General features: G+C 48.8%; 1 protein-coding gene across 2 annotated transcripts in view; it reads left to right on the forward strand.

The window, feature by feature from the left end:
• Positions 1 to 24414, forward strand: part of camta1a (calmodulin binding transcription activator 1a) — a 193907-nt gene that overhangs the window by 107249 nt on the left and 62244 nt on the right. The gene's annotated exons all lie outside the window — the stretch shown is intronic.

Genomic DNA, 24414 nt, shown 5'->3' on the forward strand with positions numbered 1-24414 from the left:
TTTGACAAGAAACGCATTTGACTCGACTCGGTTAATGCCTTTGACTCGCGGCCCCACGTCCATTTTCACACCCAACAAGCGTTGCATCCAGCGCAGAATGTGGAGCAGCGGCGTAGCAAGAAATCAAACCAGGATAACGACTGCCCGGAGCCCGCTTTAAAGCCCGAGCCCGTATCTTGCGCGCGCAGGCCTCCTCCTCCTTCCCGGCCCCCCGGCCCGCCTGCGCCCTCACCTTCCCGTGCCCTCCGCTGCCCCACCTTCCGGATCTCATCTGGAGACCGAGCAGGTGCTGTGCTCAGATAGGGGGGCGTGGGGGGGGGCTGCGGGGAGCCCGAGAGAGGCGTCTCCTCCCGTGCTCGTGACGCCTGCTCTTTTCTCAGAGTTTTATGCGGGAATACTTCTTTCAGTGGCGAAGCCGAAAGTCGACCCGAAATCTCACAGGAGTTGAAGGCGGCGGAAGATGGCCAATAGCTTATTTGGAGACTGCGCGCTTGCACGATTACATGCGCACACTTCCAAATGAAAGGCATTCATCCGGTTTCGCCATTGACTACAAGTGGACAAGCAATGTGGGAATTGAGCCAATTTGGAATCAACCGATTCATTTTTTTCGCACGTGAAGAGAAGCTCATTCCTTCGCCGATCGCGTTGTTCTTAGCACGAGCGTTCCTCGTCGTTTTGACTGTCGCCAAGAGTTTGTCGCCTCACTTACAAGGAAGCAGAGTCGCAATAGTGTGAGCGCTCAAATCGTGTTTTTTGAGATCCTTTGCGAACTTTGGCCTTCTGTCACAGGCGATTCGCTCATACGGTGGGAGTTGGGATTGAAAAGAAAGCCCTTCGTGTACCGTAGCCGAGAGTTCGCGGGCAAACTCGGACTCAGGTCACCCGTCTCACTCACAAGACTGACATTTGAGGACGGACCGTTCACGTCTTGAGACAATTTAGCCTTCGATCAACCTCACCAACGCATTTTTTAGGAAACCCGCACACTTGACAACGGGGAGAACAAACGGGGACAGATCGATGCGCTGCCTTTCTCACCAAAGGCTAATCCCGATTGGGTGAAACGACGAAACACTCGGAATTGCCTTTCATTTCACCACCGTCCACGCGTTCCACACGACATGCTACGCACAGTTGACTTTTCATCTCCTTTCATCGCCCTCGTCGTGACTCTCTCACATGAATAGACTCCGACATGCTTGTCGTGACGTAAAAAAAAAAAAGCAACATTTCTCCATTGACCTCACTGTCGGCAGACCGCCATTTCCGGCCGAGGTCAGCGGCCGACAGCCGCGGGAGGGAGGGAGGGAGGGAGGGAGACGGTTCAAAAGTTAATACCCGTCGGGATGCCGCGCACACTGACACAGAGCAGAACGGCCTGCGTTTTGAACCAGAGGGGCCGCAGTGCGACTCGTAAAAATCAAGCGAGAGACACGTGCACGCATGCCCCACGCTACCAAAATACTCAAATGGGAAAATGAATATCGGAATCCGAATCGGCTTTGTTGATGTCGCTGCTGTCAGGCGGAAATCTCACGTGCCCAAATTGATGTTATCTAAACAGCGGACGACTGGTTAGCACGTCTGCCTGCCTGCCGGCCGGCCGGCTTTTGAGGACCGGGGGTTCAAATCCTGGCCACGCCTGCGTGGAGTCTGCAAGCCTGGCTTTTCTCCGGGCACTCTCGATTTTCTCCCACATTCCCAAAACATGCATGCTCAGGTAATTGTCCATGAAAAGAGTGAAGTGGCAAATTCCCTAAATCGCCGATAGATTTGAACGTGAGTACGAATCTGTTGTTTGTTTGTGCATGCCCTGCGATTGGCTGGCGACCGGTTCAGCGTGTTTCGTAACAGTCGGCCTCTTCCCTGGCTGTTGAAAAGGTCACCTCGTTCAAATACCGTCGTCGTTTTGGAGATGAGACGACGGCAGAAAAATATGCCGATGTTTCTTTAACTCCTGTGGTTGTACGTTGAAATATGCAGGAGGAAGTGAATGTAAAATACCTGATAAAATCATATTTACTGTGCTGGCGGTGGGGATCGCTTTTACAAGACTGCGCGTACTGTACATGCCCACGTTGAGCAGCAATGATGGGATTAACGGATCAGTTCTCAAGTAATCAGATCATCTCGCACCCGATGTGGAGCCTGAATTCCGTTCGGCCTGATTAGCAGTAATTAGCGCTTCCGTTCCTTCCTTCCTTACTTTTTACTCTCACTCATTTGTACCGTCCAGAATTTATTTGTCGGTATCGCATTCTGTTTTACTTTTTGGGCAGCCACCTCTTGGAAAAAGAGCATCTGTCCATCCGTCCATCTCTCGACCTACCTCCCGACCGCTCAAGTCCCGGGAGGGGGGGGGGGGGGGGGGCAATAGATTGCCCAAACTTTCTTCTCCCCACCCACTTCATGGGGGGATCCCGAAGTGTTCCCAGGCCAGCCCAGAGACGTAGTCTCTACAGCTCGGCCTGGGTCGTCCCCGGGGTGTCTTTCAGCGTCAGATGCCCCACCCGCCTCATCTGGCTCCTCCAGCGGTTGGAGTCCGAGCCCCTCCCGGAGGACCGAACTTTTCGCCCCGCCTCTACCCACCGCGGGGGAAACTCATTTGGGCCGCAGTAAACTCTCAAATGTATCTCAAGTTTTTAGCTGAAGGTGACAAACTCCGGCATTTATGAGAAGACGCTTACCGTACGCTGATTTTTGGGCCAGAGTGCAAAATGGCAAAATGCATCTTGATTTGTGTTCCGGTCGCTTGTAGCAGCGGTCGGGTCTCGCAGATGTGTTGGCCAACGTTAGGATCTTTCACATGTGGTGTTCCTCACTCGAGCCAGAGCAAGTGTGAAGACTACAGAAATGGGCAAATCCTCCCGGGAGAAGCTTTTTACTTCCAGTTTGTGTTCATTTGTCCCCCGCTTCCCTCGGCTGCCTTTGGGAGCGACTCAGCACTTGTTTTATTGGCCGTTACTGTTTGTCACAGGGAGCAAATCGTCCCCCCCCCCCGCAAGGCGGCAGGACACGCGAGAGTGTTCCATGACTTTTTGCCTCACCTTGGACGTCCCTTCTCTGCCTTTTCTTTCCTTTTGTGCACATTCAAATTGGTACTCGCTTCCATACGAGTGGCTGGAAAGAGGATGATGGAGTCGATTCCCTCTGCGCTGTTTATTATCACATTTTGTGTAATTATATAATTAGCGCTAATCACCCACCTGAGGTGTCGGTGCTGCGTGCAACACTCTATTACAGAACAAACACAGCGACATCAGCACATCTCACACTAATTAACACACTCCTCCCGTCCTCGTTCTCCTTTGCACTCTCACGTAATCGGCTCGTCTTTATTTGCATTCATGAAAAATACAGATGTGCATTTGCACCCGCATCATGCTAATAATATAATGAAGATCAACAATCATGACGTAAGTCTCAATTTCATCAGCAGGCAACGTATAAAGTCAGCTCATCTTTCTCGTAATCTGTTGGCTCCTAATGAGAATTTGAATAGCTCCTTATCCTCAGTCTGTAGGATCAAAGTGCCGTTAGATTGTTCTGTGCTTTTGACGTGCACAATTTCCAAAAACAATGTCAAATGTGGACTCGTCGCACCGCAGAACATTTTTCCACTTTGCATCAGGCCATCTCAGATGAGCTCGGGCCCGGAGAAGCCGGCCGGCGTTTCTGGGTGTGGTCGATCGGTGGCTTTTGTTTTGCATAGTAGAGCTTTAAAATACGCTTCCGGATGAAGCGGCGAACTCGATCGAGTGACACTGCGTTTCAGAAGTGTTCCTGAGCCTCTATGGGGATATCCTTTCCGCATTGATATCAGTTTTCATGGGGTTGGAAGGTCACGGGAATCCATTGTTGGTTTTCGGCCTTAATTAATTGAGGAGTGGATGTATTTGGAAACATTTTATCATCGCTCCAATGTACGTTGTAACTTGCTGAAACGGAATTAATTTGATGTTATGCTTTTTTTTTTTTTTCACCAGCGTAACTGGATGGGTGAGACTGGAGACTTTGCTGGGACTTGCACACGTGTGACTTCCTGTCAATCTCTGACAGCTTTTCGTTGTATTTGTCTTCCAGCGGCTTTAAAGCGCAACATTTTCTCACGGGTCGGTTTTGGGCGCGGACTGTTTGGAATCTCTCACATTTCAGAGAACACGAAATCCAAAGGATAGAATATCGCACTACACAGTCATTACATATGCCAGATTTAGTAATCAGAGATATTGTTTTCATTCCCATCTGCCTCCCGCTGTCAGTCCGTGTTGGCGTCTGCCAGGAAATATATTAAATGTCATTTCAGGCCTTTCCAGAAGTTTTTGCGCTGTCTGGTCCTTCCAGTTTGTCATCCTTCAGATATTTTATTAATGCGCAGTTTGGCTAGCAAATCTGACTTTCGCTCCCCTGTCACCCAACTGTTTCAAGCTCCCAGCTTAATTAAATTTCAGCCTCAGCAATGGACACAAATTTAAAAGACATAGACAAATACGCGGCACGTATTTACTACAGTCAAGGGGACCCAATGACATTTAAATCGGAAATTCATTTTGACAACCTCTGGATACTAATAGCGCGTGAAAAGAATACAAGTCGGGAGCGTAATGCGCGCCGCAGCCTTCACAGACACGCAAACTGCAGTCGCCGTACACCCACCGAGAGGCATTACGCTCGCTGACAGCGTGACAGGCTGCCACCAGGAGACCCCCAAACATCTCGCCCACATAATGAGATAGGGCACCGCGAGGGGGGGCGTCTGGAAAAAGAACTGATGGAACCTTCCGGTCTGTATGGCGCACGGGGACGGGACGAGATGGACGCCCACGCCCCCGACGGATAAGGCAAACTCTGCGATTGTGGTCCCTCTGCCAAGCGCAATGAAGGCATCGCCCGGCGCTGACAGGCGACACTTGTTCATCGGATGAAAACCGAGCTATAATTAAGGAGGTGTACGCTTTGATTAGATAGCGTCCCTCAGACCACTCCGATTGAACCGCTTGTGTCGGCTTTCCCGTGTTTTCTTTTGTTTTTTTATTTCCATTGCAGAGCCACCGTACGAATGGCCTCTTAATCCTCATCCAGCGGCACAAAGGGGTACACCTATGGAAAGAATTTTTCCGACGAGCGATACTGTGCTACTGTGCTCCGTTCCAGCAGATTTCAAATTGGGAAAAAAGTTAGGCGCAACCTCAACTTGGTGGCTTCCCTCAGTCGTTGTCGAGGGCTCTTAAAATCCAACCATTTTCTGTCCCGTTTAACCTCACCCGGGCCACGGGCGTGCCAGTGCCTGTGCCAGCTGTCGTCCGCCTGTCAAGAGGGATATACAAACAATCATTCACACTCACATTCAAACCTACGGGCAATTTAAGTCTTCAGTTAAGCTATGATGCACGTTTTGGGGATGTGCGAGGAAACCCGAGTACCCAGCGAGAACTCACTCACGCGGGCCGGGGGGAACGTACAAACTCCAAACGGTTTGGGGGCTGAGATTTGAACCCCGGCCCTCAGAACTGTGAGGCAGGTGTGCTGACCAGTTCTAAATTTGGCAAACCGACAACCCTGCCAAATTTGAACGGTGGAAAAAAGCCTTGGAAGTGCCAACGTCTCGGTGGTTGTGCAAATCTGTTTTCGACCCAAAAAAATCTGCGTTAAAAAAAGAAAAAAAAAAAACCTCACTCTCAGTGTCAGAACATCTGGGCTGAGCTAGACCGGGTAGCCGACTTGAGCGCACAGGGCGGTGGCAAGACGAGCCGCTGCCCACTTTGAGTCAAATCAAATCACTCACTCGTGCTCATAGCATGACCACGCACCTTGGCGAGTGTTTATCAAGATAGTTTGTTGTCATTTTTGCTGTATTTTATTTGCTATGGGTCCAAAGAAAGACAGAGGTGCTACCAGCGGCAAAGGAAAAGCCCGAACCACCGTTGATCTAAGTACGCTAAGCACGGGAATGTGGTGCGTGTTTGTTAGCATCGTACGGCTAGTCGACTCTTTCAATTATCCTAGAGAATTAAGTTGCTTTAAGTGAATGCGTTTTTTTATCGTTTAAATGCAGGGTGGACATGTTTTTACCTAAATGGGAATGTACTCTTTGGAGGTCGGAAACGGATTAAACTCATTGACATTATTTCCTATGGGAAACTATGCTTCAGAGGTTGAACAAGTCCGACTTTGAACACTTCAAACGCCGAGCTTCATGACACTGAGGCTCCGAAATCGTGGCCAATCACGCAATCTGTCAAATGTTGTCATCACCAGGTTTTAAATGGCGCTGATCAGCCTAGCTTGCGACACCGCGGACAGGCGGCTAGCGAGTGGGTTGTGTCACCTCTTCGCTCACTTGTGTGTCGGTGTGTAAGGCCGCATGAGCGAAACCCCTCAGGGAAAGTCAAGCAACGTACGCATAACATTCAGTCGGACAGACATTTGTGCACATACTTCCTGCTAGTTACTTACCCACAATGCTTTGCAGTCCAACATATTACATTAGCCAAGGGGGTGCACTTGTGGCCCACGGCAATGTGCATCATTGGGCGCCGTTAAACCCGAGCCCAAAATCAGGAAAGGTGAAAATACAATTCAGTACTACATTGAGCCCAGTCTTTGCATACAGTACAGTACATTTCCAGATATTTGTCCTTTCATCACCTCAGTTTTTCTAATCGAATCTCAAAATTCACTGGACAGGGCTTTTAGGAGTAAGTGTACTTTGGGATATTTTCTTGGCGTAATATGTCAATGCGCACAGATAATGAAAAAAAAAAAAAAAAAAAAACAGGTTGCGTTTTTCCCGGTATGGTTCTACGTGGGGAAAATATTGCACGTCCTGTATTGGGTGCCGGTGATTGATTTCCCCAAAATGCAGTGTTTATTGCAAATGTATTGGAGTAAATACATGAGATTGTTTTTCATCCTTTTTTTTTTTTTTTTTTGTCATAAAGGAAAATAGCAGCTCGCGTTTAATCTGAGATTGGAAAAGCAGTCCAACCTTTTCGCATATCTGATTCTGTGGCCTTTGCATGGGGGGGGGGGGGGGAACCGCCACGAAGGCTTCTGAAGTCTGGCGTGTTGACGTACGTTCTTGTCCGGCGAGCTCCGAATGAATCTGGGAAAACGGAGACTTTACGCGGTCCGTATGTCACCAAGCCGCTAATAATGTTGGCGTACGTCGAGGACGGCTGACGGCGCCGCGTGACAAATGACGCAGAAATTCCGTGTCACGCCGGTGACATTGAACAATGTCATCCCCGCAATCAACTTTGGTGCTCGTTTTCCAATCACTGACCTAAATCTTCATCATGTCACTCGGAGCCGCGTGTTATGATTGAATGAGCGTCCGATTGTGCGCTATTTGTCACGAGACGTCATTAAACGCCTCAAATGTCATCATCAGAGCGCTATTTGTGAAGTCATAATTCACGGGCCGCGCGCGGTCCGAGGATGTCGACGTCGTCGCGTGTCTCGTGGATCTTTTGCTCCCGCTCGGCTGAGCGCTGAGTTTACTGTGAAATGCCGGCGGCGAATTGCCCCTTTTTTTTTTGTTTTTTTTTTTTTTGCCTTTCCAAAGAACATATGTTCTGTATTCTGGCGGCTTTAGCACGCCAGTCCTTTTTCCAGCAAAAACGCTGCTATTGTCGGTGACGGCATTAAACGTTTTTCAATTAGAAATGCATGTTTTTTTTTCCCTTTTAATTCTGTGTGCTCGCGTATGTGTGTTTGTCGTGAAAGAAGACATTTTTAAAGTGCTCGATAGATCACTTTCCTACTCATTGGCATGCAAGGCCGAGCCTGCCGTGCAACTCGAGAACATTTTAATGATAACTGGTCCTATTGTTTGCCAAGATGACAGCTCTATTTCCCCCTGATTTATAGCAAGTGGCATTCGAGGAGATAGCGTACTTATTACTTGAATTGTAACGTGCCAAAAGGCAAAAACACGTGAAAGACGGGAATGAATGGTCCCAGCACCCCTCGACTGCAGAGCGAGGCGCGACACGTCAGAGCATCCTCAGACAGCTGACCGCTCGCATCCTGAAACGGATGGACTGACCGAAAGGCCAGCCTGCCTCCTCCTCCTCCTCCTCTGAACGTAAGCGTGAATAAATGAATGAAAGAGAGAGAGAGAGAGAGAGAGACGCGCCATCTGGTGGTTGAACAGTATCTCACACAACTGGCGGAAATTGAAAAAAAAAAAATCCCACTTCAACCTTTCGACTCGGCAAAAAAAAAAAAAAAAAGAATGTCGATTTTCAAGACAGCTTTGGCGTTAAAGGTTTTTACAATAAGAAGGAATAGATGTGCGGGGATAGGGAAAGAGGCAGGTTGTCGTTGTTTTTGAGGCATTTAGTTACAGTAGTAAGGAGATCAATTATTCAGCAGAGGCACGCATGGGCGCAGGATTAATGGCGCGTGCTGCAAATAAATCAAGCGCCGGACTCGAACGTCTCGGCGAGAAGGGAAAACGGTACAAGGCAAACACGGAGACCGTTTGAAATTTATCCTTCGCCATTTATATGCTCCGCATTTCAGGGGGCGACGGATGGAGAACCCGTCCGGCTGCACATAAAACACACACTGATTTGGGCCGCTAATGTCGGCGGAAACTTTTATTTTTTTATCGGATGACGCCGATGAAGGGATCTGAAAGGGGAGAACTGCACGTTTACTGAAGAACGACTGAAACGATGGCATATTTTACAACGAGCTGGACGGCGCCGAGCCGTTCCTCACACATCTTGACTTTGCTCCTTTCATATTTGTCATTAGTTTCCAAGCAAATGCTACAGCTTAGTTCGCTTGGACACGATACAGTGTGGTACTTTGCTACACCCCCCCCCCCCCCACCCCCTGTTTGCACTGCATGGTCTGGAGGTGGGGTGGCAAAAGTCCCGTGGAAATGATGTCCCCCCCCACCCCGATGAATCCAATTTGCAATGAAAAATGTATGATAAGTGCTTCATTTGCAGCATTGCCCGCAAGGTAGTCAGCCAGGAACCGGGGTCGGGGACTTCATCCAAGTCCGGCACTGCGTTCTGGTGCCAACTTCAATATGAGAGCGTTTTGACATTGGTATCCAATGCGGTCCTATACAACGCTTTGATTTTGAAGTTTGCCTTCGCAGCACAATGGCTGAGGTGTCACGTTTTGACACCGAAACAATCGTTGAAATCCTTTACACACATCGATGTGGGTAGTTTTTGACGGCCGCTCAGTGTTGGTTTCCGGCCTTCCCGCTGTCATTTCTCCAGATTCTCCAGATGATGAAATCCCTAAATTCCTCGCAATGAGGAACATTTTCCTTCAATTGTCGGACTATTTTCTCACACACTTATTGCCAAAGAGATGAACCTCGTCCCATCTTTGCTCACGAGTAGCTGAACAATTGACCCCTCCGTGGATATTGCGCAATCCGCGTCACTGACCAATCAGAGGCCAGAGATCTGCATAAACCACGACCCTTGTTGGCGTCCGCTATTACCTCAGACAACGTTGCATGGTCCAGTATAGGTTTTGTTAGCGTTTTATCGCGTATTTGGGTTCTTTAACAAATCGATATGGTTAAGAGGTGTAGTCACGGACTTTGTGATCGTGACGACGGGTATCCTGAAAGGCGAGTTGGTGGAGTTCCATTCGTAGCCTTTCCAAAACCGAAGACCCGGTACGAAAAATGCCTTCGATGGATCTAACTTTGAGGAAGACCGCATCATCAACCGGAACAGATGTTTGCACGAAGGTAAGTCCTATGCTTGATTTTCAATCCATGTCTCGTATAAATGAACTAGCAGTTCTTCGCTTGCATAACGTAGCTGCGTGTGAACGATTGACGCACTTGATCTGTGTTGAGCGATATTTTGCGATGATCTGACTGCACAAACGTGTCTCTGTTTGGCGGCTCCCGAGCTAAGATAAACCGGACTAGCGAGTCCTAAAGGCCTTCGACGTGCACCGAGACACCAAAGACTGAAGGAAGGATGTTTGAGGACGCTAAAGTAGCGATTGTCGTACTGGGTCGGGACTTACGTAGGTTCGGCACCAATTCACAGGAATAATTATTGAGGGGAGCGCGTGACGTTACAGAAAGAAAACGAGAGAAACAACTGGTAAATCAAGCCTCGCCTTCTTTTCCTTCATACGGCGGTTCACAAACGGCTATACAGATGCGCATACAGATTCTGCACACAAGTGCGATATGTAACACGAAAATGGGAAACTGTCAATGACGAATTCATTTTTGGGTTATAATATATTATACGATGTGGCTTCTGGGTCTTCCTCTGACTCCGGAAAGATCTCGCGCTAATATCAATGGTCTCTCCGTCGACACGCATGGAAATCCCCCTCGCTGAAATACTTGAAGCCCCGCTGTCTGCATTTCAGCGATATTTCACTGTTAGCTAAGAATGCGAGTGAGAAATCAGCCGGTAAATGGGACAGTTTCGCTCTAGTCTTTTCTTGCTGCGCCGCCATTTTTGCTCATTGTTTGTCTGAGGTTAGCACACGCGGGGTGACGTAACTTCAGGGGGCGTGGTTAAGTGCCCTGTGCGGAGGGGTCAATTGTTTGAGGTTGTACTCAAGGTGCAAAATGTCGGCGAATCCCCGGCCCAAACGAATTGAGCGTGAGGACTCTGCCGTCTTTTGACAGGTTTTAACATTGGAAACAAAAGAAGCTCATTCAATTCAATCCAAGTGGGAGATTAGTTTTTTTTTTTTGTGTGTGTCTGCGTTATATGCACACATTCATCTCAGCAAAGTGAATTTGCTTGGCTCGGGCCGCCCACCTTCTGTGTTCATTCCCGCATTCTAAAACTCTTCAAATTCCTTTCAGTGTCAGAGTCAAAAAGCTCGGGCGGCCTCCCTTCAAGGCCGTCAAATTACATTGGTCTGTTTCCATGGTTATTTTTCATATTTTCCTGTTTGGATGAACGGTTTGCAGTCGGTCCTCTCCGCGCTTGGGTTCACACGAAGCAAATTGTCCGCAATTTTTTTTTTTTTAGCGCGGCCAAAGCTATTACCCTCGCCTCCCGGATTTGAGCACCTCCGAGACTTTTTGCATTGGAGTGCTGATCGTAGCGGGCTGGCACGGGAGGATCAAAGCGTAGAGGCCGCCGCCCCCTGCTCCGTCCGTGGACCCACGCTGGCAGCTACCCTCAGTGAGAGGGGCCAGCGGGGATGCATGAACAAGCCAGCTTACAAACATCTCATAATAACTCAGGCAAGAAGAAGCCCTCTGAATTAAAGTGTCACTTTTCATTTGCTTTGCTTTCCCTCTTTTTGACTCAGTGGCTGATTTTTTCCCCTCCCTCTGCCCGCTCCCCCCGACCGCCATCGCCATGCAGCCCAGCCACCCTCTTCCCTCCCCGTTGGTAACATGGCGCCTTTCACTTTCTTTCCCCGCTGTCTTCATCAGAGGGCCGCCCGGGGGCACTCGGGCGGCTCCATCTGCCCGCCGCCTTTCTCTCCGCATTTGTCTTTTGGCGTTCTCGCTCGCGTCCGCCGGCCCCTGAAACCGGACCCAAGCGTAAGCGCCGCCATTGGCGAGATGACCAAATTCAAATATTGGACTGCGGCGGGCAAAGTGATATTGCTCGCTGTGGTGGTGTCGTCGTGTTCAAAGCAAGGCAGCAAGCAACACCGACAGCGACAAAAAGTTTTGAAGCAGAATCCGTAATTTGGCTGCTTTCGTGCGGAGTCGCACGTGTGTAATCGCCATTGTCATCCCCTCTAATCCGTGATCTCATCTCCACGTTGGGCGCGGAAGGCGTTTGCCAGGTCTGAGGGCGACTCGGGACAGCGGACAAAGAAGCTGACGAATGTCTTCCCCGCGATATTGAGTTGAGACGGAGCAACCGGACGTCCTTAATTGGCCACCGGGGGGGGGCACGGTAAAGTCATCTCGCAGTATGTACAAATAGCCGCGGTGTGATGTGGAGTGTGAGTTTGCCGGATCGGTGCTGTTTTCGTGCAACGTGTGTCGGCAGGTGTTGTTCAGCCCAATTTCATGCCTCCGTGAGCGAATGTGCACCCAGACGAGTCGGCCACCCGCTTCAGTCTCGCCTTTTATGTACAGTATTTGTGGTCTGCTGTGGACATCTTGCCACACGCTGGGCTTCCTCAACTCTTCGGGGGCATACAATGAATTTCTTTTCTTTTTTGTTTTTTTGTTCTGGGCCAACGGCGTGTTGTTTACTAGCACGCCCTAACCTGAGGACCTGCCTTCAAACACTGCAATATTTACAAAGTGAGAAAAGAATTCTGCAGTCCAATCACGTTCCCATCTGGAATATCAATACGGTATCTTCGTTTTATATTACACAATGGAACGTTTTGGTATTTCAAACGTGACGGGGCGGGATTCTCTTTAGATTTCTTTAGCGATCTCAGTCAGGCTCTCCGGACTCATCCGCACCGAAAAAAAAAAAAAAAAGTGCTTGCAGTAGGACGCGGAAACATTTTTGCTTACACAGCCAAGAGTCAGGCCAAGTCTAACAAAGTACACGACAAACATGACCCTGGCTGACTGGCGTGGTCAAAGAGTTGCAAGACCGACAGGTTGGCACACGGGACGAAATGACACTCAAAAGCAAACTTGTGCGCCACTGCTTGCCTTTGATGTCACTCGTGTTGCTTGTATTCTCAGATATATTTTCGTGTATATTCCATATCTATACTACTACTAATATGTGTAATGTGGGGAAAAGGACAATTTTGCATGCCTTTTTACTGAATAGTTCACTTAATTAATTTGTCTTGGGCTAAGATGGCATATTTTCTACATATTTTATGTGCTATCCAGTGATAGAGGGATGGGGGCAAAAAAAATCTGGGCTTGGCCCTTGGGGAACTTCTGCCCAATTTTTTTTTGGTCAGGACTTGGAAATTTTACTTTCAATTTTTGTCTGAATTTTGTTCGGAGGTATCGCCAGAATGCACCACAGCCATCCATTTTTTCTAAAATTTCACAGGGGGGGGGGGCCCGCTAGCAAGACTTCACACCTTCAGTTGTCGCATCTGTATTTTCAGGAACTTTCACAAAAGTCCACCTTCAACTGCAAGTCAACGGCACGATGACCGCGTTGCTGTTGGCGCACTTCCTGAGTAAAAAGTTTCCACTGCAGCAAAACTGTGGATCAAGTAGTTCGCTCGGTAGTTGATTGGCTGTGCAAAAGCTTCAACTGAAAGGAGGTTCTGCACCTCAAAACACAGCAAGAACGAAACGATGTGGAGACGGACCAACCACTGCTGACTCGTAAGCAAAAGAGCGCAATCGTTGATGATGCAATGTGACATGATGGCGCAGTCACGAGACTGAGCGGCTGCACGAAAACTGGGGGACAAAATGGCTTCACATCTGGGGTGCGTAGCAACTCAGGTACCTCCATGTATATCGCCGCTTATCCTCACAAGGGTCACGGGAGTGCTCGAGCTCCGGGCAGGAGGCGGGTTGCACCCTCGACCGGTTTCCAGCCGATCGCAGGGCGCGTAAAAACCAGAAAACGCACTCGAGTCTCCGATGAATGCATGTTTTGGGGATGTGGGAGGAACCCAGGAGAAAAGCCACACAGACGGGGCCTGGATTTCAACCCCACGCCTCAGAACTGCATGGCAGACGCTCTAACCAGTCGCCCACCTACTAGAAATGCTTTTCTCCTTAATGCAATGCGGACTCGGTATTGGGAAGCACTCAAAATGGAGCGACCGCCAATGAGTCCGATTACTGTCGTCCGAGCACGTCCGCCGTCGCAATCCGAGGTTGCATTTCTTTTGCATGTTCTGGTTAAAGTTTGGAAAAGCGGCCCGGGCTCAGGATGTCAGAAACGGTCCAAAGGCGTCAGCGCGCCGACGGCGTAGCGCGAGCGGACACGCGGCCGTCCCGTGCAAAGCGGTGACGAAAACGCGTTGTGATGCGCGACGTCCCGGCCCGCCATCTGGGATGGACCCCCCCCCCCCCCCCCCCGTTCCCTTTGATTCTCCTCACCCTCGGCGGCCCCTCCTTCCCGTATTTGCTGTTTGTGTTGGGAAGATTAAGCTGCTCTGACAAAGCTGTGTTTACAAATATGCAGGCAGAGGAACAGGCCAAGCGACTCTGAATAGGAATAGAATACAAATTGCTTTTTTATCTCTCATAGGGCCGGGGTGAGAGAAAATGTGTTTGCGATTGTTGCTCCTCCGCCTGTGAAGGATAAAGCCTCGGTACTGGTTCTGGGCTCCCTGTTAGCATTCATTCTATTTCTCTCTCTCTCTCTGTTCTGTTCTGTTCTCCCACTCCCTCTCTTCCCAACGCTGACTCCTTCTCCCCGGCAGGATTTTTTTTTTTTTTTTTTTTGTGCCCTTCCTCGCCGTCTCCTCGGTAATCGCATCTCTTCTCCTCTTCCTCGCTCTGATGTCTGCCTGTTCTGTGCTCCTCTCCCCTCTGGATGTGCCCTCGTCCCTCTCCGATCACCTCATTCCCTTCGTAATTTACCCCCACCACCGCCGCCGCCGCCGCCGCTCCACGTTTCCATACAAACCACGTCGCTTCCTCGCGCTCCATCCCTCGTATTTCGGCCTCCGCTCGGTGAGGCTCGTCGTGATTTGCGGTCCCGCCGCGCTCTCCCTTGCTCACAGCGGATGGATATATTTGGAAACGTGAAGTGCCGATAGATCAGGACGCGACCCTCCGCTAATCGGCCACGCGACGCGAGCGCCGTTGCGCCATTGCAAGTTCGGGCGCCGGGTCTGCCGGACGCTGAGCTGGTGATGTCATCTCTAGCAGCATGTGTGGGTCATCCGGTGAACGGAAAATTTGACATTTTTCAGAATTCCACGACCCACGGAATGCAATGCCCCCCATTTTCCGAGCAGTGGCACTTTCTCCTTACCACGGCTAAAAGAACCTGAACGTTTCGGAGCACTCGTGCAGAGTTGCGTTTGGAGTTTTTATCAAGTCGTGGCAGTCTTCCGTGCGACGCTTGTTCGAGTCGATGTGTGACTTTACTGAGGGCAACTCGGGAGAATGTGAGCAGCGAGCAGGTTGCCAAGGGAAAAGCTGAAATGCAGCCCACTTACCAACTTATTGTATTGTTCAAGTTCCACCTGCACTTCGAAGTACATTCAGCCTGGTAAACACACACAATTTGTTCAATGGTTTCTAAAATGGTTATAACGGGGAGTACAAAGGGTGCGTGTGGCACTTCGCATGGCTGCCTCTCAACTCTTCATTTGGAGTTAGCGCAACGCCGTTAATCGGTATCAGCACTGGGAGCGGCTGGGCGGGTGGTTTTGGGGGGCAAGACGCCACATACTGTCCTACTGCAGACTCCGTTATTACTGTGAAATGACCTCTTGACGGTTTGGTGTTGTCTTGTTTATTTTTTTTCTCCTCGCACATGGACAACATTGCTAACCTGACACTCCAGGCGAGAGTTGGTTGAGAAAATGCTCGGGAAAGGGGCAGAATAAGCACAAAGATCATTTTGCGCTTTCTGAGAGGAGTACGCTGAATGCAAATAACTTGTCTTGTGATTTGTTACACTTGAAACTCATTTGGCAAGCTGATGTTACGTCTTTGATAAACATGCATGAAAGGCACACGCAGACCGGCCCACAAAGCGGTGCCAGCGCAGCAAAGGAAAAATAAGAGGCGGCGAGGAACCGAAATGAGAGAAACAAAATTGGCTTTGAGGAAAGCAATTTTTGGAACGCCTGAATAGTCAAAGGTCTGACTTCCCAGGAGTGTCAGGGGCGCGGCAAGGCCTCCGGCTCATTGTCGCTAATTCTGCCGAGTATTTAAGACTTGCGTGTTGTATTGTTAGCTGGCGGATTAGTCTGCGTGAGTACGCGAGAGTCTTGTTGTGCGTTGGCCTCGTTGTCACGGCCAGCGTTAGATAAGTCAAATCTTGTTGTTGCCTAAGACTTATCCGACCTCATTTTCGTGGTTTTGGACCTTGCCTTGTGCCACGTGTTTTTGCGCCTTTGCCGTTTTTGTACCGCCTACCTGTCTAACTCTCTGCCTGGAATAAAACCACCCTCAACATGATCTCACTGCCTCGAAGTCCTGCATTTGGGTCCTACCCCGTGTTCCAAATCACCTGTAAGTAACTCACTGACACAGGTGGGAGGGAACTCGAGAGACTTGAGACGTAGCTTGTGTTTTCACCAGTCTTGTGGGTAACCAATTCACGCTCCCTGACTTAAAAGTGTCCAAAATGTCTTGAACCAAAAAATGTTTGAATCGACTGCAATTCCCTGGTGACCTGGCTCCTCTCCAGGAGATGTTGCAGACATCTTCTCAACCACCAGGGACTTGAGTCACCATCAGTTCACCAACTCGTCTCCAGATCGATCAGATGGAATCTTAATCTGTTTTTTTTTTTTTTTTTTTTTTTGCATCCGGGTCATTCCAGGGCACTGCGACATTTTTGTGGTGGGCTCTCCCGTTGCAGTTTTCAGGTGTGCTGTCACAAATTTGTAATTCAGTGTTATGAAGGGTACATCCAACTCCCGCACACTCGGGATGAGTTCAGTCAAAACAAAAGAGGGCTTTTATGCTAGGCTTCCCCAAAATTAGCAGAGCGGTACATTTCTTTTCTGGTGGGGGGGGCACAGGCCAGTGCAACCGGTAGGCAGCACCTGAGGTTGGATAAATGCAAAGGGTTCCCGAAAACCTCACCAAGCAAATGTTTGGCGAGTGTTCATCCAAAGAATACCATCCAGGATGGGTTACGCCTGGGTTAAGTATGGCCGCCACCAGTGCCCTTAACCAACAGGGAGCCGGCAAAAACTCTGCTATTGTGGGGTCGAAGCCAAACAATAAGAGGAAAGCAGATTTTTGGGGGGGCAGAAAGGGGAAAGCACAGAACCTACAACTGACCGCGGGAGCTTTGAATGTTGAAACTATGACGGGAAACGCTCGGGAGTTAGTTGACATGATTGTGAGGACAAATGTTAACATATTGTAGGCCCAGCAGAACAGCTGGAAAGACTTTAGGCAGGAAGCTTTGGGGCAGGCAAGATGTTGATGGGAAGTCGTGGAAGCAGAGGCCCGATGTCATCTGAAGGAGGTCCAGGGGAAAGTGTGGCTACACAGCATAGGATGGTCGTGCGGAGGATCACTCTGGTCACGGGGAAGAAGCTTAAACGCTTCTTTCTACTCATGTATGTGGTGGCAACTGCTCTCCTCCGCCTATTTTGCCTTTCTACCCGGGAGCAAGCCACACGCTCGGTTTTTGAAAATTTACTGCAGTTCTTCTCCAAGTCAGAGGTGTCGCTATGGCTGCAGTTGCCGCTAGGACGCCACCGGGTGGAGTTTTTTTCAGCACATTTTCTCGTAGCTGTTTTTACTTTCCTTTCTGTAGCAAGGAACGAAGCAACAACAATGACGACCGCGGAACAAATGGACCTGAATGACCAGATGATACGTTTGATCATCTTGCGAAATCAGTCGGGAAGGCAGCGGAACTGGGAGAAACGCTGAGTAATTCATCACAGCATGTGACTGAAACTGGCCGGTCGTCAGGGATGAGCTCCGCGGCTTTTCCCGCAGAGCAACTATTTTAGCACGGCAAGCTATGCGGAGTTGTTACGCGGGGCAAGGCGGAGGTCACGTGATGCGACGTGGCCTGAAGAAGGCAAAGGCGGTCAAAGGCAGAAGAGTACTTGGACTATCTTCTGGCAAGAAATGGGAAGAAGGAGTCTTGGAGGTGGAACCACAGGTGACAAACTCAAGGGCCGAGGGCCAGATCTGACCCAACACATAATTTGATGTCACCCGTGGTGGCAAATCAACTTTCATTGTTTTTTGTGACAATCTGTTCTAAATGTCTTTGTCATTTATCATAAATGATTATGTTTAGATGTTATTAGCATTTTTGTGTAACCAAACATGAACAATGGTTGAAAAACATATTCGCATTGTGTTCTGATTCCAAAACGATTTCAAAATTTAAACAACCTGGCCCGTGCCAAAAATGACTTTGACAAATCTGCTCTAAGGAAAGGATATCATACAAGGAAATAGATAAGATGATAAGAAGTTGGACTGTGGAGAGGTGAAAGGATTACTTGGAGATGTGATTGGGCTGAAGCTAAAAGTGGTAAAGGCCAAACGAGAAGCATATGACGGATGGCATGTATGCTAGGTCTGACACTAAAGAAGGAGATAAAGATCAGACAGGTGTGGATAGAGATGGGAATCGTCAGGGCTCGGGATGCGAGTTGGACCCAAATGCAGGGAAGGGAGAGCGCACAGCGGGTGAAAGAATGTTGATTACAGAATGACAAAATGGTACTCTCGCCAGAGCTATGTCCAGTGTCGGCAGGATCCCGAGGTTGAGCAGTCTGGCGGAGTACAAGTCCGAGTTGTCAGAGGGCAGCGGGAAGTGGGCACCGGTTTGCAGGGATCAAAGGCAGCGCATAGACTGGGGACGGAGAGCGGGAATGGGTTAAAAACCAACTCACAAAGTCTTCACTGCAGATAGTAGCAGCCTGGATACGAACTCAGCATGGAACGTGAACAGTCTGCCAACGCGTCCCACTCTGGCCCGAGAGAGGTCAGGTGTCAAGAGGCTGATCAGATGCAGCTCTACGCAGACTCTAGTACGTCAACCTGCCAAACACACACACACACACATAATGGGCGCCGACGGGGAAACCCGGACAGGAAGGATGTGCAGCGGGTTAGGGCGATTAAGGATGGAGATGAAAATGTGCGGACTGGTGTCAGCATTGGGCTGGATGGATGGAAAGGATACTTTGAGGAGGTGATGAACAAGGAAAATCAGAGAGAAGGCAAGAGTAGAAGAGGCAAGTGTGGTGGACCAGGAAGTAGCAAGGATTAGTAAGGCGGTAGTTAGGAAGAAAAAAAAAACCGCTAAACGGGACGCAAAATGGAAAGGACAGTTGGTCCTGATGACGTAGATGTGGAAATATGGAGGCATCGAGGATAGGTGGCCGTGGAGTTTTTGACCATCTTGTGCGACAGAATTCTAGTGGGTGAGAAGATGTCTGAGGAATGGAGGGAAAGTGTGCTGGAAGAACAAAGGCCTTGCCCAAAAGCTGTGGAAGCGACAAAGGTAAAAAGTTGATGAAGTTATGGGAAAGAGGCTAGAAGTATTTGGAAGCAACGTGCTTAGAAAGGGGACCACGGATGCATCATTTGCCTTGAGGACGCTGATGGAAAGGATACTTGGAGGAGGTCAGAAGGAGCGACATTCTGTCTTTGTGGATCTCCAGAAACCCTGTGCCCGATTCTGCATGTGGAATTATGTTCGAATAGTACGGGCAGCGGAACGTAACTGAGGTGTACAGGATGATCAGGACAGAACTGGCCGGCAAGAGACCGAGAGGGAGACCAAAGAGAAGGCTGATGGATGTCCTGAGGGCTGTTGGTGGTACTCCTGGTAAGACCACATGGGAAACGATGAGGCGCTGTTTGCCATCCCGAACCAGAACCGCAACTCTGTAATACGTTTGTTGGTATCTTCCACCAACACTTGAAAGGAAGTGACTTCAAACTTCATTGAAGACTTGCGGTGCTTTCTCAAAATGTTCCTTGGTGAAAACAATCAGAAGGACGTGAAAGCTGAAAAAAATGTGTCTCCCTCTTCTGCTTTTCCAGCTTTCACCAACAGTGCGCTCCAATTCTTAGTTAGCGCCTCTTATTTTTAAGATTGCACTTTTGGCAGATCAGTTGCGATGCGCACGCAATCTGTTGGCGGGAAGGTGTAATTTAGCTGCCGCCATTTGGGATCTCCTGTCAAAAAATCCGAACAAGAGTGTCTTTTTGTGGTGAATGTTCCAGCGCACAGTATGAAATGGTTTTGCCACCATGATGAGAATGGCGAGTTTGCGGCCTGCCGTCTGACTGTGTTACTACGTTGCTATTGAAGGAAATCAAGTGTGCAATATTCTTGTCTTTCTGTGCTACCGATAGACGGGACAGCTGTTTTCACTTAAGTGGCTGCTTTCAACCTGCTTTGCATATAATCAATGTGCGTTTACAACCCGTCGCGTCAATTGTTGAACAAAATTCACATGTGTACATTTTTTTATATTGGCTGTCAAATTGATGACTTGCAAGATTGGCGTGGTTTCAGGGTCAACATTTATAGAGGTTGCAATTATCAATTCATTATAATGTTTAATGCGTCTATTAATACTTAACAGCGGACTGCACTGCAGGTTTATGATTAATGGCGGGACCATGTTAACTCAGTTGTAATGATTTGATTTGATTTTAAATCTACAGGATACTTTGCTTACCTGTCTGTCCTTATTTTCAAAGATGCACCCAACATGAATTCCAAATCATTTCAAAGATAAATGAAATCAAGAGTGAGGAAAAAGTGGAAACATCATGTTCGAGCCTCTGCTCGGCGTTCGCTTTTGTATCGCCGATAGAAAGAAATGCTCCAAGCTTGACAAAGATTTGCTTTGTGGGGCGCCGTCAATGCGCCGACTGCAGGTCAAGGCGAAGCCTCTCTGAGCTCTTTTAAAAAGTATAAAAAGTCGTGTAAAACATTCCCTTGTCCAGCCGCTTCGCCGTCCTCTTTGAGTGAGGTTTTCATTTTAGTCAGGCGCACTCTCGTGGTATTTATCCAGTCCAAATGAAAATGTAAACGAAGTTGAACGCCCACAAACCGCTCCGCATTTGGCAGCAGCAATGTGCGGAAATTTACTAGGAATAAATTAACCGCATCGTAATCTTGTTGCTCCAGTACTGGTTGCCGGCGTTATCGCCGTGGGCACCCTTGATGGTGTACTTTTGTGCCGGATAACAGTCTGAGCCAAACACCCGCTTCAACATCCTCGCAGACTTGACCCACCAGCCCTCTGATTAGTTTTGCAATGGGTTGGCATGGAAGAAGGTCTCGCCCAATTTATCAGTGAAATCCGAGTTTGTAGGTCCCAAAAGATGGCGGCGTTAGTAGGCTTTGGATTGAAAATCAGCACAGCTTTTACACCGAAGAGCAAGGTCAGGGGGAAGAATCTCATTTTGTCGCGTCGCTCATATGGGAAAGAAATGCCGACACGTTGAAGGTTGGAGAAGATGGCGCAGTCAAATGAGTGAATGAGGACCACCACGTAAAGGAACCTTTCGGCCAGTCGGCATCGCCAATTGCCCCTTTTTAAGTTGTATAGGTGGAAATAAATTATTTAGTCCATAAACGCCTCCTCTCACAAATCAGCAAAGAGATAGAATGAGCTCACATCTGAAGCCGGCCAGAGAAAACTCTATTAACTTGTCGGAATTTCATACAGTAGACCAAAAAACTGTAGAGCGGTTGAAACCATCAGCGAGCTGTTTCGACTCAATACCATCTGACTTTGTGAACACGTTTGTGAAGTCAGCGCTACCTGATTTGCGGCAAATAATCAGTTGCTCACTTCAGTCTGGCGAGTTTCCCAAATCTCTTGAAGTAGCTGCTGTCAAGCCTCCTCAAAAAAAAAAAAAAAAAAAAAAAAACAGACCACTGGACGTTAGCAAGTGAAAGACCCATCTCAAATCTCCCGCTCATAGCCAAGATGCTTGAGAAAGTTATGTTTAAGCAACCCAGCAATTTCTTGAATCGAAATGGGCTTTTTGACAAACTTTAATTAGGTTTCCGAACTCATCACTGTACAGAGCATGCGCCTATCAAAGTGCTAAATGTTATGAGGTTGAATACTGACTCGGGAAAGGTGTCAATTTTCGTCTTGTTAGAGTTGAGCGCGGCTTTTGATACGGTTGATCACAATATACTGCTAAACACCTTGGAAAGGTGAGTAGGACTCAATGGAACGGTCCTTAAATGGTTTAGGTCCTAACCCCTCTCAGCGCATGGCAATGACCTGTGGAGTCCCTCAAGGATCAGTTCTTGGACCTCTCCTGCTCGGCCTGTATGTGCTCCCCTTGGGTCAAATTCTTCAAAACTTGAATTTTGACTACCATAGCTCTGCAGATGACACACAGTTATATTTAGCAGTCTCCAGATGTCTACAGTTTAATGGGGGTATTGTGCCACTGTTTAAATCAGATCAATAACTGGATGAGCCAAAATTTTTCTTCAACTAAATCGCAACAAAGCCGAGACAATTGTTTTTGGCGATTAAGGAAAGAGAATTGCTGTTCGTAAACCCCTGGACTCTCTATCTTGAAAAACCAAAGACCCAGGCCGAAACCTTGCCGTTCCGATTGATTTCAGTTTGCTTTGGCATGTCGGTGCTCTGTTGTCGCCCCCCCCCCCCCCCGCCCCCCTTTCCACCCCCCCAGCCATCTTATTAGGCCTGCCCGGCCCCCGTTTGTCTGCTTTAACCTTGGCCAGTGGGGCTGGAGGAGAGGGAGAGTAATTCTAACCTTTAAAAAAAGCTGCTGATTAAAGCTCGTTTGGTGGAATTCAATTCCACTTAATGCCTTTGGCCGTGCGCCCGGCCGGCTGAGTCGCGTTCGCATCTCCAGACTTGGCGTCTTTGGTCAGGCGAGCATGAGTCCGCCCTGGCACGTGGCAAAGGACCGCAAAAAGCTCCCGTGTTCTTTCTTCCGCCCTGCTTCTCATTATTCCCCCACCCACCCCGCCGGCGAAGCTCTCATTTGCCTCCAAAGGGTACTTCCTCGTCTTCGATTGGTGCGTTCGGATGTTCCGACGGATTCTGCCCCGCCGGCCGCCGGTCCGGAGTTGCTCTGCACCCCTCGAATCTTCCCCGTTATTGTTTCCACTCGAACTTGATGTATGGCTGTGTTTACCCGCTCAGCGTGTCCAATTAATTTTCTTCTTCGGGGGTCTGTTTACCAAGCGTTTGTATATTTTACGACGACTGTGCTATTTTTAGCGAGGGTCAGTTCCATTATACGTGCACATTTTCCCCGAGAATGATTTGTTCTGCTTTGGTGAGGAATTTAAATTTGCTTTTAATTTTTCCCACTCCACCTTCCTGCCAATTCATTTGGGAGGCTGCCATGCTTTGACTGATGAAGATGCTGCAGTTTGTCCAGGAGATAAATCTCATCGTGTTTTGATTTATTACTACACGTATAATATCTCATCAACAGTGGCTTACATACACGTATTGCAATGCACAGAAGAGTTACACCCTTTACAACAAGCAAGAATCATTACGGACGAAACAGTAGCCGTGATCAAGTCGTCGCGTCAATAACGAGTCCAAAAGTGCCCAGTCTATATTCTGGCTATTCCGGGGCTAGCGATGCTATCCTTCTCCCCGAATGCTTTGGAGGGAGATGCGGCGCGGCCGACGGCAAAGGCGGCAGTTGAGATGCGGAGCTCGACGCTTACACGTGAAAACGAGCTCATCCCCCCCAAACTGGAAGTGGCACTCTTCGGTCGTATCACATTTGTACGCCGTTGCCCGATCAATAGTCATCATGGATGCTGTCGCTGAATCTTGCATGGTCCGTGAATCTCGACTGAGTATGGATCTGGCGGTCTAGCGTGAGATCTGTTTATGCTGTTGTGCCCCGGGCTGAGTATCCTGCCCCAGGCTGCCACGTTACCGGACATATGCAAGTGTACACATTTTCTACTGTGTACACACATACAAATATACAGTGGGGCCAAAATCGTATTTAGTCAGTGGGGGCAAAAAAGTCTGTCGTTAGCCACCAATTGTGTATATACACTACTCCCGCTTCAAAAGATGAGAGTCGTGAAATTTTGCTCACAGAAGAGAGACAAAATGCAGGGGGTGGGGGGGGGGGGGGTGGGGGGGGTGTTACCCAGAAAATAACCTTGTCTGATTTGTGAACAATTTATCAGCGAATCATTACAGAGGGGTTTGTGATCCTAGAAGCTACGTTGTCTGGGGGATTCACGCCCCTGGTTGGGTCACCCTTGGCAAAAAGATCCTAGGTGGTCCTCGGACCGGGCAAAAGGGTCCTAGGTGAGGGACCAGGCTCGGCGCCTACACGTTGTGGTGGGTAGCCTCCCTCTGCCTCGGGTGGTGGGATGAGGCCTGACTTTTGTGTGTGTGTGTATTTAGAGTCCCTATCATTTTTGGAATCCTTAGAAGGGATGCTGGACAGTGCTCAGGTGGGCAACAACAGTGAGATGTGGAAGGCTGGGATTGAGAAGATGCGATGATGGCCTCCTCGACCTAAACGTGTTAAAAACCAAGAAAATGATCCCAGATTTCGAGAACTCCACCATGGATCCCGAAAGCAGCGCTATCCACCGTGACGGGATCGCCGGCCAGTACAATTGTTGAAGTATTTTAGCGCCATGTTTGATTCCAATCTCGAATTGAATGAAAACAGAAACATTGCAAAGTGACCAAGCCAGATAATCAAGGGAATTATCTTTGCATTTGTATTTGTCAACTACACTTAATTTTGTACTTTGTCTTTTTGCGAATGGCAAGAAGTGTCTGAATGACATCATCAGAATGTGCTCTGAAATTGTGGATTTGTTTTTAAGGAGCGCTGTTCCCTTTGGACAGCAC

This window comes from Syngnathoides biaculeatus, chromosome 2, assembly GCF_019802595.1.
Source record: "Syngnathoides biaculeatus isolate LvHL_M chromosome 2, ASM1980259v1, whole genome shotgun sequence".
Lineage (NCBI taxonomy): Eukaryota > Metazoa > Chordata > Actinopteri > Syngnathiformes > Syngnathidae > Syngnathoides > Syngnathoides biaculeatus.